Source organism: Haliotis asinina, chromosome 10, assembly GCF_037392515.1.
Source record: "Haliotis asinina isolate JCU_RB_2024 chromosome 10, JCU_Hal_asi_v2, whole genome shotgun sequence".
NCBI lineage: Eukaryota > Metazoa > Mollusca > Gastropoda > Lepetellida > Haliotidae > Haliotis > Haliotis asinina.
In genome coordinates this window covers 18,560,001-18,575,777 of record NC_090289.1, presented here as the reverse complement: position 1 = coordinate 18,575,777, position 15,777 = coordinate 18,560,001, and the positions used below count along the sequence as shown (strand labels likewise).

Sequence of the window (15,777 nt, the reverse complement as noted above, 5' to 3'; positions counted from 1 at the left end):
ATTAATGTTTTAACTTGTCTAGCCAATAATCCAACGGCGTGTTCTTTCAATTTACAATCCCACCAGATGGGACACTGCGTCACCATAAACAAGTGGTGAGATGGTGCCATCTATATTTCTGGATGTCGATCCTCCCGTGAAGTTGTCGATGGTTTCTGCTTTTTGCTCGAAGTGAAGCATTGGTTCAGATCTGATGATGTTAATCAACTTGAACGTATTTTGGTGGCAGTTGAAAATATCAATATCTACAATGATGATTACAAGACTTACTGTTTCTCTCTTCATGGAAGATGGTTGGCACTGGTCTGTGATCTACTGTCACGAGTTCCTTCAAGCCATTGATAAATGAATCCACCTTTAGTTTGACATTGAAAGTCAGAATTCTCTCTTATAACTGGTCTCTCCGAGTCATATTCGATTACTGGTGATAACTGGTGATAACTGAGTTCACTAATTATTATGAACTGTGTTCAGAATACATGGCATGTGAGCGAACTCAGGTGTGTGAGACGACCCTCGGACAGCCTCTGCTGACCTTTAATCCTAATAGGCTTATAGCCAATGAAGGTGCTGGCAAAAAGAGAATAAACCAATCCAACAATAACTCCGGACACCAAGAGTGTTTTTGTTAAAATAAATGAGCGTTTTGAAAGCCTGTGAAAAGTTTAACAAGGTCTGGATTAATTCCTGGTTTACATTTCTCTATTGTAATTTCCCTTGTTAAATGCCACCATTGTTATCTCATCACTCATGCCTGGATAAACAATCCCTGGATTAAACTAAAAGTGCTTTATGGTTCAACTTCTTTATTCTACAAGGTCACAACGTTTCGAGACAGATTCTAGTCTCTTCTTCAGGTGAAGTGAAGGGTACAGCTGTACCCTTTGAGATATATACATGTAATACATGTATACCGAGATAGGTAACACAGTGTATTTATGAGTTACAACGCTGTCAGATATGGCAAACGGAATGTTTTACACATCAACTTTAGACATATAAACACCATTTAAACTGTCTCAATAATACACTCATAACGTACTCCAAGTGATATGTATGATATCAGATAAACGTGATACAGAGCAAAGAGTTGTTATTTGCATATGTACTTGGCTTCATCATGCATCATTGTTAATGGTTCCATTTGGTTGGATTTTTGCTAAGAGCAACATAAATCGATCGAACCTCACTCACTTAAGCGTTTCCTACAGTATTGTACATCATGTGCTTGATAACAGTGTCTACACCAAAACGTTGCTTATATTATAATAAAGAAGCTGCATATCCATAGAACTGTCCCCACTGTTCAGCACACCAACTGCTAAATACCTCTCGAAGTTCACGGTGGTTAGTTAGCCCAGCGTTTATCTGCGTAGTGTATACTGTATATTTTCAGGTTTGACTGGACGAACGTTGGACTGCATCCTTTTGCCTAGGTTAGACCACTGACTGTGGAATGGTTCTGTTTCTACATTTAGGTACCAATTTAAGGTGCTTTACTGTCAAGCGCGCCTCTTCGTTTCTTGGGTAGGAGCGATTTAGGTAGAGTTCATAAAGGTGAAGATCGTCAGTTAATAAATTTTATCATCTTAAAGAAATCAAAGAAAGTACAGCTGCAATTTTTGATAACCATGAAAAACATAATGGTTCCAGCTTTTTTTTATTATTGCTAAGAGCGACGTAAATCGAATCTCACACACTTAATGGGGTTGTTGCAGTGATTTTATCTTAGGATGAATGTTTGGATGTGGTTGAATACACCGTTTTAGGATGCGCTAATGGTATCACAATGCCTTATTTGTCATTACACCCCTCCCCACTAATAATAACTGGTTGATGTCACTAAGTTGTGTAAGACAATTCTAGTTAAGTGACGGCATAAAATATGTAATTCCTTCAGTCACTTCACAAAATGAATATTTCCGGTATTTCACATTCAAATAGTATGCCGAAGGAAAGTCTACATCTATCTTAAATTTCTCTAAATGTCAGGCCAAACAGTGCCAAAAACATTACTGAAAACCATTTTATACTATTGAGAAACTACGAATGGCGATTAAACTCCAGTTCATTCATGTTCAGACAGGACTGAATTGTGGGTAATATCGCTTTCTCGCTTTCTCGCTTTCTCGCTTTCTCGCACAATGATATCGCTTTCTCGTCTCGTGTTATCGCTTTCTCGTCTTGTGCTATCGCTTTCTCGTCTCGTGTTATCGCTTTCTCGTCTCGTGTTATCGCTTTCTCGTCTCGCGATATCGCTTTCTGGCTTTCTCGCCTGAAAAATTTAAGGCGAGAAAGCGATGGCCCAAATTAGCCACCATAGAAAGACATTGGATCTTGCATAATATGAAATTTAGGTGCAACGACATATGTTGTCACAATTTAGAGTTAATCAGATTAAATTTGTGAAAATACAAATTTGCGTTTCTTGTTATGGACAGTGTGTATCAAACCACAGTTGTATATGAACAAATGATAGAAGAATAACTCCTGCCTAGTCAGAGACCAAAACCGGATAGAGCATTCATGTGAGCTTCTTGACGCATGCTTACTTTTCATGCGTTATGGCAATGGTGAAAGGTGTAGCTTTTAAGGACGCTTCACATATCCACCAGCACATCATTGGTAATTACTACCAGAAATATCAGGCACATCCTTATAATTATCAGTGGAAGCCATTTCTTTTCAAAACACGTGGCATTTTATATGTATTGGTGTTTTCAGTTTTACAGAACTGTTAAATATCTTTAATGACATTGTCAAAAGAGACTGATTTGCCCTTTCAGCATGCAAGGAAAATACGTCTTATGGTTGTATAATTTTTACAAGATTGTTGTACTATCTAAATTGGTTATTCTCCTAAGTTAGGTTTTCCAGGAGCGCCACCTACAGTCACCACATGACAACACGTTAACCATTTGCTCTTCGAAAAGCCGGCTTTAAGTTAAAAATGTCCAACATGAAAAGAAACAACAGAGCAAAACAAGATATAGATGCGCCCGGTAAGCCGTCGCACACAATTCTAGATGATGGGGCTCAGACAAGATCCAGTATGATCACCGAGAAAACAACAAGCACATCTAGCTTGTCAACCACGCCAGCCGCCATTGTTCTCGACTCGGACAAGGTAGACCGGGACGACTTAAAAAGCTTTATTGCTGAAGCTCTACAAGTACAAACTAAGGAAATAGTAAGTAGAATGGAATCAATGAATACTGAGATAAAGGATTTACACACGAAAACGTCCGACATACTTGCCACTGTTCACTACAATGCTGAACAAATTGAGGCGAACATTTTGGAAATAAATCACCTAAAGATGATATGTCGGCGATGAAAACAGAATATGACAAAAAGTTTCTCACTCTTGAACTTTACTCCAGGAAAAACAATTTGCTAATCTATGGCATACCCGACGAAAAAGATCCTGAAACAGCCGCAAAAGAAATCTTCAGTCTACTAGGGATACAGCATGCCAAGGAGATGATGTTCGACAATGTGCACAGACTACCCAGAAAAAGCACGGATCCTCAAAACTTCAGGGCTTCAATGCCGAAGCCAATCGTAGTGAAATTCGTCAGGGCAATAGATAGACAGATTGTCTACAGTGCTGCAGGCAAGAACTGGGGAATTCTGAAGGAAAAGAAGGTCACGATCCGAACTGATCTCCCTGTCTCTCTGAAAAAACACCGTGGTCGCCTTGCAAATAAAGCCTTTGAACTGAGAAAAACCCATAAAGTACAGACACGGATTCTTGAAAAAGGAATCGACATCTCCTTGCAGGTCAGGAAGAACCCACAAGATAACTGGAGAACAATTGGACTGTACGAAACTTTCTAATCTTTGTGTTCTGTTTGCACGGATATGTAAACATGTGCACCACTCGGGTAAAGGATAAGTATTCAAACGACGTAATTTACTATATATACATCTAAGACTACTGTTGAAGTTGGGCACGATGACTATACAACCCAAATGTGCCGAACAATTCGACGATCTGGCAACGAGAAGCTTTCTGGGAGCCATTCTCACCAAAACGTTTCCATCCTTGCTCTGCTTCTAATGTTTGTAAACAAATACACGTGGTAATCTATTTATAGCGGCTTCATTCACCCCGGGGCTACCGGATGTTGTTACGTTACTCTGATGGATGTGTTAGCACAGTTAGACGAAGTTCGTATGATGTTATCTATGACGTTCTACGCTTTTTCTCCACTCAGTATAAGGATGTTTCTGGATAAGTATTCCTCTTTCAATACTATTAGAGGCAGGTCCCGGCATCAATGTATATATATTACGTCAGTTGGACATCTAGCTCTAGTTCACATTGCACACATTTGGACTATCATTCATGCGGCTTGACTTCGAAGACCAAGAACACGGTTCGCCCGCTATTTCGTTTTAGTTACCGTCTATTTCTTTTAATACATGTTTTCTATTTATCAGGAAAAAAAGGTTCTCGTGATATCACAACACAAATATTTACTGTACAAGCTCTCCCACAAGCATGTTATGAGCGCTTCTACCTCCATTCAGTTGGCAAGGATACCACTGTGTCAGACAGTTTAATTTTAGGTATATTGATAGTTCTCGTAACCATTGACTACAATGGATAATGTTAAGAAAATCAAAGTTATCTCAGCTAATTGTAGAGGACTTGCAGACAAATTTAAAAGAAAAGAATTAATGAACATACACCGGAAAAAACTACACTCAATCATATGTCTGCAAGATATTCATATTGATGCATCTACTTGCAATATCATGAGAAATGAATGGGGTTTACAATCCATAATTGCACCTTTTAAATCTAATTCCAGAGGAGTGGCCATTCTCTTTAATAATGATGTTGATCTTAAAATACATAAGACCTTAATAGATGAAAATGGAAATTATATAATAGCTGATGTAACAATAGAGGATAAAAGACTAACACTAACTAATCTCTATGGTCCAAATATCGATGACAGTAATTTTTACACTAATCTATTTAAAAATATTCTAAATCTTGAGAATGATTCTCTGATAATAGTTGGAGACTGGAATTTGGTGATTGATCCAACAATTGATCTTGAGAATTATAAACATGTAAACAACCCTAAATCAAGAAATACTGTTTTAGAATTTATTGAATCTTATAATCTTGTTGATGTTTGGAGGAATATGAATGATAAATGCAGAAAATACACCTGGTGGAAAAAAAATCCAAGACAACAAGCCAGACTGGATTTCTTTATTGTATCAGAGGATATATTTGACATAACTCTAGACTCAGATATTTTGCCAGGCTATAAAAGTGATCACTCAACAATTACATTAACCTTTTCCAACACTTTAGGCCAGGAACGAGGACATGGATATTGGAAGTTTAACACTTCATTGCTGTTAAATCCTGAATATGGAAACTTAGTCAGATCTATTTTGAACGACACAGTTCAGGAATATGCAACAGAAAAATTGGATGATCTTAATAACACCGAAAATATTATACTTACTATTTCTAACTCTTTATTTCTGGAAACGTTACTAATGAAAATTCGAGGAAAGACTATATCTTTCTCATCCTACTTGAAGAAAACAAAAGCAAAAAATACAGAACAGTTAGAACTTAAAATAAAACAGGTTGAAGATACTATAAGAAAAAACTTTCAAAACATAGATGAAGAACTTTTGAGTGAACTATCAAAATATAAGAAAGAAATGGAAGAAATTAAAAATGAGGAAATGAAAGGAATACAAATTCGAAACCGACTTCTTTGGTATGAAGAAGGTGAAAAACCTTCAAAATATTTCTGTCACCTGGAAAATAGAACGTTCACCCAAAGATCAATCAACAAGTTAGTAACTAATGATAATAGTGAAATTACTGACAGCAAGTCAATACTGAATGAACTAAAATTATTTTACGAAAATCTGTATGCCTCTCACAAACAATATGAGGATGAAAATTGTTTGAAGGATATTAATACTCCAATCTTAAACCAAACACAGAGGGACTATCTTGAAAGAGAAATCAGTTTAGATGAAATTAGTAATACTGTGCACAGAATGAAGAATAATAAAAGTCCAGGGATTAATGGTTTTCCTATTGATTTCTTTAAATTTTTTTGGAAAGAATTAAAAACATGGATCTATAGATTCATTAGAGATGTATTAGCCAAGAATGAAATGTCTGTGAATTGGAAAAGAGGTGTTATTACCTGTATTCCAAAAACCAATAAAGATAGAACATTACTTAAAAACTGGAGACCGATCACTTTACTGAATGCTATTTACAAAATTATCAGCTCCTGTATAGCACACAGATTAAAAACTACCCTAGACGAACTCATTCATTCTAACCAAACTGGTTTCATACCAGGGAGGACAATTAGTGAAAATACAAGATTATTATATGATATTATGTTCGAAACAAAGAAACAGAACATCCCTGGTTTGCTAATCCTTATTGATTTTGAAAAAGCTTTTGATTCTGTTTCAAAAGATTTTATCAATCTAGTCCTCCATAAATTCAAATTTGGCCCCAAACTGATAGGATGGATAAATACACTAACTTACGAAACAACATCTTGTGTCATCCAGCATGGTAACTTATCTGAGTTTTTTTCAAATGAAAGGGGCTGTAGACAAGGAGACCCTTTATCCCCATATCTTTTCCTCTTTGTAGCTGAGATTCTTGGTTGCATGATAAGACATAATGAAAATATCAAAGGTATAGTTATTTATGATAATGAATATAAACTGAATCAATATGCCGATGATACTGAACTATTTCTGAATGGAACTGAAGAGAGTTTGTACTCTGCAATAGACACAGTTAATACTTTTTACAAGATGTCAGGTTTGAAAATTAATGTGGATAAATCAAAAGCAATATGGATTGGATCAAAAGCTAAATCTACTGATATGATATGTCATGATCTAAAAGTTGAATGGGTAGTTGGTGAATTTGATGTACTAGGTATCAAATTTACACCAGATCTTGAAGATCTATGGGTAATCAACACTAGGAAAAGACTTGAAGAAATTAATAGACTCCTAGCATCTTGGAGAAAGAGAAATTTAACACTTATTGGTAAAATAACAGTAATAAAAACTCTAGCAATCTCCAAATTGGTTCATATTTTCAATTCCCTGCCCAACCCACCAGCAGATTTTATTACTTCTATTGAAAAAAATGCTTTTTAAATTTGTTTGGAATGACAAGAATGACAAAATAAAGAGGAATATAATAAAAAATAACTATAAAGAAGGAGGTTTGAGAATGATCGATATTAAAACATTTATAGACGCTTTGAAATTATCCACGTTGCGACGATACTTCGGAAAAGGTGATAAGGAAAATCCATGCAACATACCTTTCAAAGACATATTTAATTTAGGAGCAAATTCTGAGGCCTACATTAAGATTGAAAACCCTTTTTGGCAGGATGCACTGAAAGCATGGCAACTATTTCACCAAAAACATTATATTGACCCAAATAACATCAATGAAATTCTATCACAACCATTATGGTTTAATCACAATTTCAAAAATTCATTAAACTATATAAAGAATTGGGCAGATAAAGGGGTTATTAATATTAGGGATATTTGTGACGAAAATGGACTATTGTCATTGGAATCTTTAAAAGAAGTATATGATATCCAAGGTACTTTTTTAGATTATAGATATTTACTACACACATTTCCAGATTCTTGGAAAAATACTCTAAATCAATGTCATTCAATACCAGTCTGGGATTTAAATATTAACCATTGCCAGACTTGTCTCATAAAAACATCTAAAGGATGCAGAACTTTTTATGATAAACTTATTTCCAATGATATATACCAAAATGTTTGTAAAAAGTGGCAGCGGTTTTTCCCAAAAACAGACTTTGACTGGGAAAAAATATTCACAGGATACAGAAAAGATTTGCAAGACACAAAACTCATAGATTTTCAATATAGATTTCTACAAGGTGCTATTTATACTAAAAGAGAGTTGCTTAAAATGAAGAAAGTTGATAGTAGTACATGCTGTTTCTGCAAGGATATAAATGAGACTGTTTGTCATGTGTATTGGGAATGCCAAGTGACCCAAACATTTTGGAGAAAATTACAAATTTGGCTCAACAATTCATTCCCTCATCCATTTCACTTTACAAAACATATGGTTTGGTTTGGTACTCTAAACCGAAATACATTACTAAACCACATCACCCTTGCAGCCAAAAGACACATTTACATATGTAGTATTAAGAATATACATCCTGATATGACTTCATTTACAAAAACCCTAAAAGAAATATTCTTTGTTGAGAAACATATATGCCAAAAAACTAATAAAATAGATCATTTCAGTCATAAATGGGGCCCTCTTTTCCCAGTACTTGGATAAATTTTAATCTTCCTATATACCTACCAATCACCTATATCAACCTGTATATGTCTATTACCAAAATGTTGATATGATTTCTGTATATCATCCATCCATATGTACCTGTGTTTTGTACTATGTGTAATCACATGAACCAATAAAAAAAAAAAAAAAAAAAAAAAAGTTAGGTTTTCCTTGTTCATCAAATATTCTTGAAAGTTCGTAAGTTTACAAAACATTAACAAAAATTATTTTGTAGTCATTTAAAAGTTAGTTTGTATTCTAGCCAATCACTTTGGTAGAAGGCCACGTTGCCTCTGTACTGATTCCGGGTTAGAGGGGATATAGAAACGGGTATCCAATGTGTGAGTGAGTTAATATTTAACGTCACATCGGCAATATCTCAGCCATGTCGTGACAAGGGGTACCCAATGCATCACCGCTGTTTGCTTCATAATCATTACAAAGGTACTGTCGGAAAAAACTGTTTTTGGCTGTTACTCTGTAGCCCTCAAATTTATACAAATGCAGATACGATACACGTCAAAATAACTCACTTTGGCCTAACTGGTCATTCCGTATAATGTGCAAGAGGATATCCAGAAACGTATGTTTACTCATGAAATCGGGCAAAACTTAAAAAATAACAATAGATCAGACTATAGATGGCAATTAGGTCACTCAGCCAGGTATGACGACGGACCGTCGACTCACCTGGCACGAAATACTTGCGCCTGCCGACAGGCGCAGGATATTTTGTGCTTTTTCATGTGCGTTGAACATGCCTCATCTATTAATGGCTGATATCTCTGTAACTGTACATAAACAAACAAACAAACTGTAGATAAAGGATATTTGAGTGTGACACATCATATTCAAAATAATGCTTGATTCTACACGCCCTAGACTTCACTACCTTCAGCAATGTAATACGAGTGGTCTAGGGGACACTGAAGGATTCAGTTTGTGTCCCCTTTTCCAGGGGGCCGTTAACAGCGTCGTGGTTCCACTTGACCCTTTACTTGGTGTATTTGCCTACTCGCAGAATAAATATCTATACATAAATGTCTTATGATCAGCTATTATGTCAATTTATGTAGTTGATAAGTGAAAGTGTGCAATACCTGACAGTGTTAAAATAAGTTCGACAATTACAGGCTATCGTTGCTGAAAAATTGCAAGTACTAGTATTCATACACCTTAAAGCTCTAGATACTGCCGTACGTGTTCCAAGGGTACATCTCAGGCTGGTCAGGAAAACTGCTGTAACAAAACCATGTAAAGTCGAGTGAAACTCCTTTATAGTATATAATCTGACAGACGTAGCCTACTGTACACAAATAACGTACCTAGTCACCTCTGACATATCTCCCGATTGAATGAGCCCCGATCTTAACCTTTTGGAGCATATCTGGCTATGATTGGTCGTCGTGTGCAACAAAGGAATCCTCCTGTAGAGACCCTGGCCCAGATGGAAGTTGCTTTACACGAGGAATGCCCCTTAAGAGGATCAGGAGGCTGACTGGGGTATGAGGAGAAGAGTGGCATCTGTCATACAGTCACATGGGGGTCACTGGGTGTTGACTTTGAATCGTGTGTGAGGGGGTAGAGGATGTAAAAGTTTCAACTCGATCCAGTGGTTTTAAATGTCCGTTAATCACAAGTTCCAAATTTTCTAAGGACACTTCTAAATGCAATCCACACAATGAAACAAGTAACTAACAGTCCTGGCTAGATAGTGCATGGATAGATTGGCTGGATAGTGGCTGGACAGTGGCTGGATAGACTGAAACACCACATGTCCTGTGAGCTCAAAACACACAATCTTATAATGCTCTCTCAGAAACCTAAGAACATGTCTTACTGATTCAGCAGTTAAAGCTCTCTGCCTCTTTCTGACGCTCTTTCGTTTCACATTTGTGTCTTATATTCTTTTTCATACACTTGTTGTTGCTGATCAGGCCATAACCCATAAGACCCCTCAAAAGGCAATTAGTCAATACGTCTTAGTCAGTGTTTATATCACACCAGTCACCAGTCCTGGGAAACTAGCCTCGGACATGCGCTGTCAGCAGGGGCTGTCAGATTCTCACGTCTAGATCAATTTATATAAATACTAACCACATGTAGACTCTCTCTCATCTATCCCTCTCTCTCTCTCTGTCTATCTCATACACACAGACAGAGAGAGAGAGAGAGGGGGGGAGAGAGACAGACAGGCAGACAGCGAAACCCTAACAAAGTTACAAATACAACATTTTGTATGTACAACAGATGCCTAAAATTCGGCTCTATCATCTAGTGAGACACGCAAAATGACATTTTGAATGCTCACATTACCTTTCAATTCGACACTAAACATCCCAGGGCCATACTTGTCTAGACAAGGTTTTGCAGTTTTTTTAAGAGAAATGAGCAATTATCATCATAAACTTAATACAGATTCCAATCATTTTTTTACGAGTCCAAGGATCATATGGGTCAGGCAAACTCATGGTTTTCCATTGTCGTCACCACAAGAGTTTTTATGGACGTGTTGAAAATATGTCAGTGCGAAAGCACAGGGGTGCTTAATCATGTTCTAGTTAGAAAGAGCGTTTCCTCATTTACAGGTACGATGTGGAACAACACGCTTCATAAAGCGTTTGGCGTGCTTCAGTGGAGGAAAAAAAACAGGGACACTATTTTGGAAACCTGGAAATAGCTAGTATGCCACTACAATTGGTGCCATGTAAATGCAGTTATCTTTGATAGTGATAAAGAAGAGACAACTAGCATGGTCTCTTTTCGCCGCCCTCGACATCATTTATGCTTTGTTCAGAAGGATTGCACCGAAGAGGAATAGCGCAAGCCTTACATGAAACTTTGGGAAGCTATATATATAGTCCTCCTAGCTAACTGAAACACAGCCAACATTACATTATGCTACGGCAGATTCCTCATTAACGCAGATTCTAGTTGAGTTGTCAGGACAACAATAACGCCTGGAACATAAACGTCAGACAGGTCGGCTGCGCTCAGGTCGGATAATCATATGCATTGCTTTGTGTACAAGCACGTTTGCATTTGGAAATAACAGAGAGAATATATTCATTCAATTAAGTATTGAGAATATGTTCACTGATCCACCTGTACTGGATATATTTTTTTATTAAACATCGCCACGTAACAGATGTGAAGTGATATGTCAATGTTGATAATAATATATCAGTAGCGTGGCCGTAGCAAACACAGTGCTCAACTGAGGGTCAGTCCATACATTATGGGTGTGAGGTGATATTGATCTCAGGACTGTGTAATGTTTCACCAACACGAACATCTTTTTAACAACACAACCACCCCCCACCCCCACCACACACACACACATTCTCTCTCTCTCTCTTCTCTCGCTCTCTCTCTCTCTCTCTCTCTCTCTCACACACACACACACACACACGCACACACTGGGCTGCCTTCCCAGCAGTACATTCAGTGATCATGTATACTCCAGCGTGCGTTACCCGTCAGTCAGGGCTAAATGTATATGTCATCGTAGCAGTTGATTGACCCTGAATGTGACCGAACACACAGTTGATCTCCTAACACAATCCCGTGAGACGTCAAAAGTAGCAGACACCCACGGAAGAGCGACAGGCAGAAAGAGGTTAACGCTAGTCTGAGACGTGCCCGAGTCAGCTGTTTGTGTGACCACGCACGTAGCGGTCACGTGACTGATCGGTCTTCTGGGATACTGACACTGAGGCCTTAGGTAACTTACTATAGCACGGACCAGGAGAGGGGCTCGAGGTTTCAGCAAACTGTTTTGGGAGTTAACATCGAACTTTCTGAACTCACCCGTCACCCACCAAATAATACTACATAATTTACATCAAGGTATGTGCGAGTTTCTCCGAGTTTCACTTTCGATTCTGATCGCTGGATTCTACAGTCCCCTTTCCTCGCGATCATTTACAGGCCACTACATGCAGCTGGAATACTAGTAGATTGCACATAAAACAATAAACCAAGCAAGCAAGCAACCAACCAGCCAACAAACAAACAGACATACGTTCCACTGACTACTAGCTAGTGTTTATATGATTCTATGATGATATTCAACAAGGCTTAAATTATTACGTACATGCATACTGTACAATGATGGCATAGTGATTTGAGAATAGAGCACACACGTTCAAAGAAAATTTGTATGTGCACGCTTGTGTAAAAGGCCATATTCAGAAACTGATATGTTTACGAAATGTCCGGGGTTGTTTCTCCATCGGACACGTCAGTTTGTGTTGGACACATTAACATTCAGTAACGTTCAGACCGGCCTAGATGTTCCGTTCGGGCATGCAGAGTCCATGTTACTGTGGCATGTTCTACTTAGACGGAAGTATTGTAGCACTTTGATATGCACATGGCCGAATCATATCACATAATAACACAACGTCAAACTTGACGTTAGCGTTACATTCTATCTTGGGCTCCACCCTAGTATTTACCCTTTAGCTGTATACAGCTAAAGGGAGAAATATTCCTTACTTAAAATATAGTAATATAGTAATATAGTGATATAGTGATATAGTGATATAGTAAGGCATCGTGTAGAGAGCCGGCCGCCATAAGAGTTCTGTCTTGGGTCATGGTTATCAGTGTCAAGTCCACCCGTGAAGGTCCCGGGGTAGAACAGGCCTTCAGTAACCCATGCTTGCCATTAAAGGCGACTATGCTTGTCGTAAGAGGCAAGTAACGGGATCGGGTGGTCAGACTAGCTGACTTGGTTGACACATGTCATCGGTTCCCAATTGTACAGATCGATGCTCCTGTTGTCGATCACAGGATTGTCTGGTCCAGACTCTAGTATTTACAGACAGCCGCCATACAGCTGGAATAGTGTTGAATGCAGCGTAAAACTAAACTCACTCACTCACTCACTCTCTCAGTGCCAAGTCACTGGCGGTTTGGGATCCTCGTCTAATTACCAGGAGGAAAGTCCCCATGGGTAGCATTCTAGAGTTAAACAGAAAATGTAGACTGCTCTGTACGTTGAAATTAGGGCCTGAAATATCGTCACTGCATGCACGGGGACGGTGGCCTCACCTTCACAGACTTAAACCAGTGATCGTAGCGCGAGGTATAGTTACACCAGGGGCTCCAGTTGATGGAGTCCAAGGTCATTGTTACTTTGAACTTTGAACTTTGGTAGATAAATAAATTTCTCGAAAGGCCCTTAAGTATTATGCAAATTCATGTATAAATCAAGAAACAAAACAAATGAAACTGCGTGTCTTAGCTGATGTTATGTACTTACAAAACGTGATTGGGATCGTGTACTGCTTGCACGTCGTAACTTGATACACTGATATCAACCACTTAACATTCGATATAGTTCACCAATGTTTGAGTGAATATGCAGTAAAATATGACATATAATTGAAATAAAAATACGTTTCTTTTCTCATATATTCTTGGTGAGTACTCGTTAGTATTGTGCGCTATCTTCAAACGAAATGTTCGTGGTACGTTGTCTCAAGTGACATTCAGAGAGGCGAGCATACATGTTAATATATACTGCAGGCCGTGTGTGGCGGTTAGCGTTGTGTGAAACTGTTAGACATGATAACCTGGGCCATGTATCGTACGTGTGTTGACAAGTATGAAGATAACACAGCCGTAGTGGAAAACCAGCAGTCAAGTGTTGTGACACCTCAGGTTACTTTGACCTCACTCGGGACTTATTTTTGGAGTACAGCGGGATCGTAGAAATGAATCAAGTATCGATGAGGTCACTGAACAGCACGTGCTGTTTACGAGTACCTTTGTTGTGTTTCCGCTAACGCTGGACCTTTATGAAGGTCCGCGACTTGTCACTGACTGTACTGTTCCCCTCAGGCAGGACATACCGGCAATCACTGAGACATATATCTTCTGATCCATATTCCATATTGTATTAGCAATTGAAAATGTTATGATCACATCTACCGAGGAGCAGGCGAACATATCTTACGAATTCTAATAACAGTTTCACACTGCAACCAACTTTGTCCAAACAATCCTTCGAGGAAGGCTACTATGGGGGAATTGGTCACAGTCCGGGCAAGGCGGCTCGTGTGCTATCATCTTGAAAGATAGACCGTTGCCCAGTACGATGAATATATATAATGACTGGTGTAATCATGTTCTGGCGGTGGTGAGTGAGTGAGTTCAGTAATACGTTACCACTGGCAATATTCCAGCAATTTCACAGTGAGGGACATCAGAAATGGACTTCACACATTGTACCAATGTGGAGAATCGAACCCGGGTCTGCAACCTGGTGAGCGGACGCTGTGACCACTAGGCTACCTCAGCGACTATTGTGACAATGCTTCTGACCTGTTGCCATGGACAATACGGAACGCACTTTGACTCGTAATTGGTTTACAATCCCATATCATTATGGATCATATCCCGTACTGAATAGTTTATAGAGAGTAAGTGCCATCCTAAATATAGCGTGTGTAACATGAGACAATACAAATTTACAATCCCTCTGTCACTGAATGTTACATGTGCGTCAATAACTTACATCAGCTATTTCTTATATTTGTCTTGCAGATGCTTTCGCAGCGGAAACCATGCGTGTGTCATGGACGTGTTACATCAGTGTCGACATTGTCCATCACCTGCAGCATATTGAGCCACGCACAAGTTACAACACACACGATCCATCATCAGTGCACAAACTTTCCCTCTTGGTGGTGACGTTGGTAAGGGAGGTGTCTTTATGGGACGTCCATGTTGTTTATGTCAGAACAACACAGCCTGAACTGTCGGCGAGTCACGTGTTGCGCTCTGCGAGATGATCCTAGGTTGTTAGTGGCGACACTAACCTTTGTGGCAAGCCAAGAGAAACGTTCGTTTATCGACTGCCAGCACGAGCAACTTGAAGAGCAGATAACACAAACCTCTTTTACAATCTTTTTTCTGGCTGTTAATGTCTGGACAAATAACCTAGGTAGCAAAACTCACTTAACATATGCCGCCCAGTAAAAGCTGACCATCAACTGGAGAAACAGTCTCACGCGCATAGAAGGTTAGTACGGCGGCGTCGGCTGGAGTGAAATCTGGATCATAGCGAGTAGTCACATTAGACAACAAGTAGTATACTGTACACCACAGAAATCCATCCTGGGTAGCATTGCTGCAGCAGCTAGTGATGAGAGAATTTATTCATTGGAAGCCTCCGTCAAATGAGAATAGAATCTGGGACGGTAACACATCCATGACGAAATATTACTGCTGGCAGTAACCCTGTATTTCCATAGGAATGGACAGGAAAAATAGGTCACAAAGGTATTGGTAAACCGATTAGGCAGTTCTTGTTCGGAGCATCTCAAACTGACTCATTCTTTTAAATAATGGCATCCGTTCCTGAGTCAAACAAGATTTCT

At 38.7% G+C, this 15,777-nt stretch overlaps 1 protein-coding gene across 3 annotated transcripts in view; it reads right to left on the bottom strand.

The window, feature by feature from the left end:
• Positions 1 to 1,025: 1,025 nt before the first annotated feature.
• Positions 1,026 to 15,777, bottom strand: part of LOC137298287 (armadillo repeat-containing protein 8-like) — an 801,735-nt gene continuing 786,983 nt past the window's right edge. For all 3 annotated transcript variants that reach the window (XR_010957735.1, XR_010957734.1, XR_010957736.1), the window contains exon 21: positions 1,026 to 1,041. The gene's annotated coding sequence lies outside the window, so the exon portion shown is untranslated. The remainder of the gene's footprint in view (positions 1,042 to 15,777) is intronic.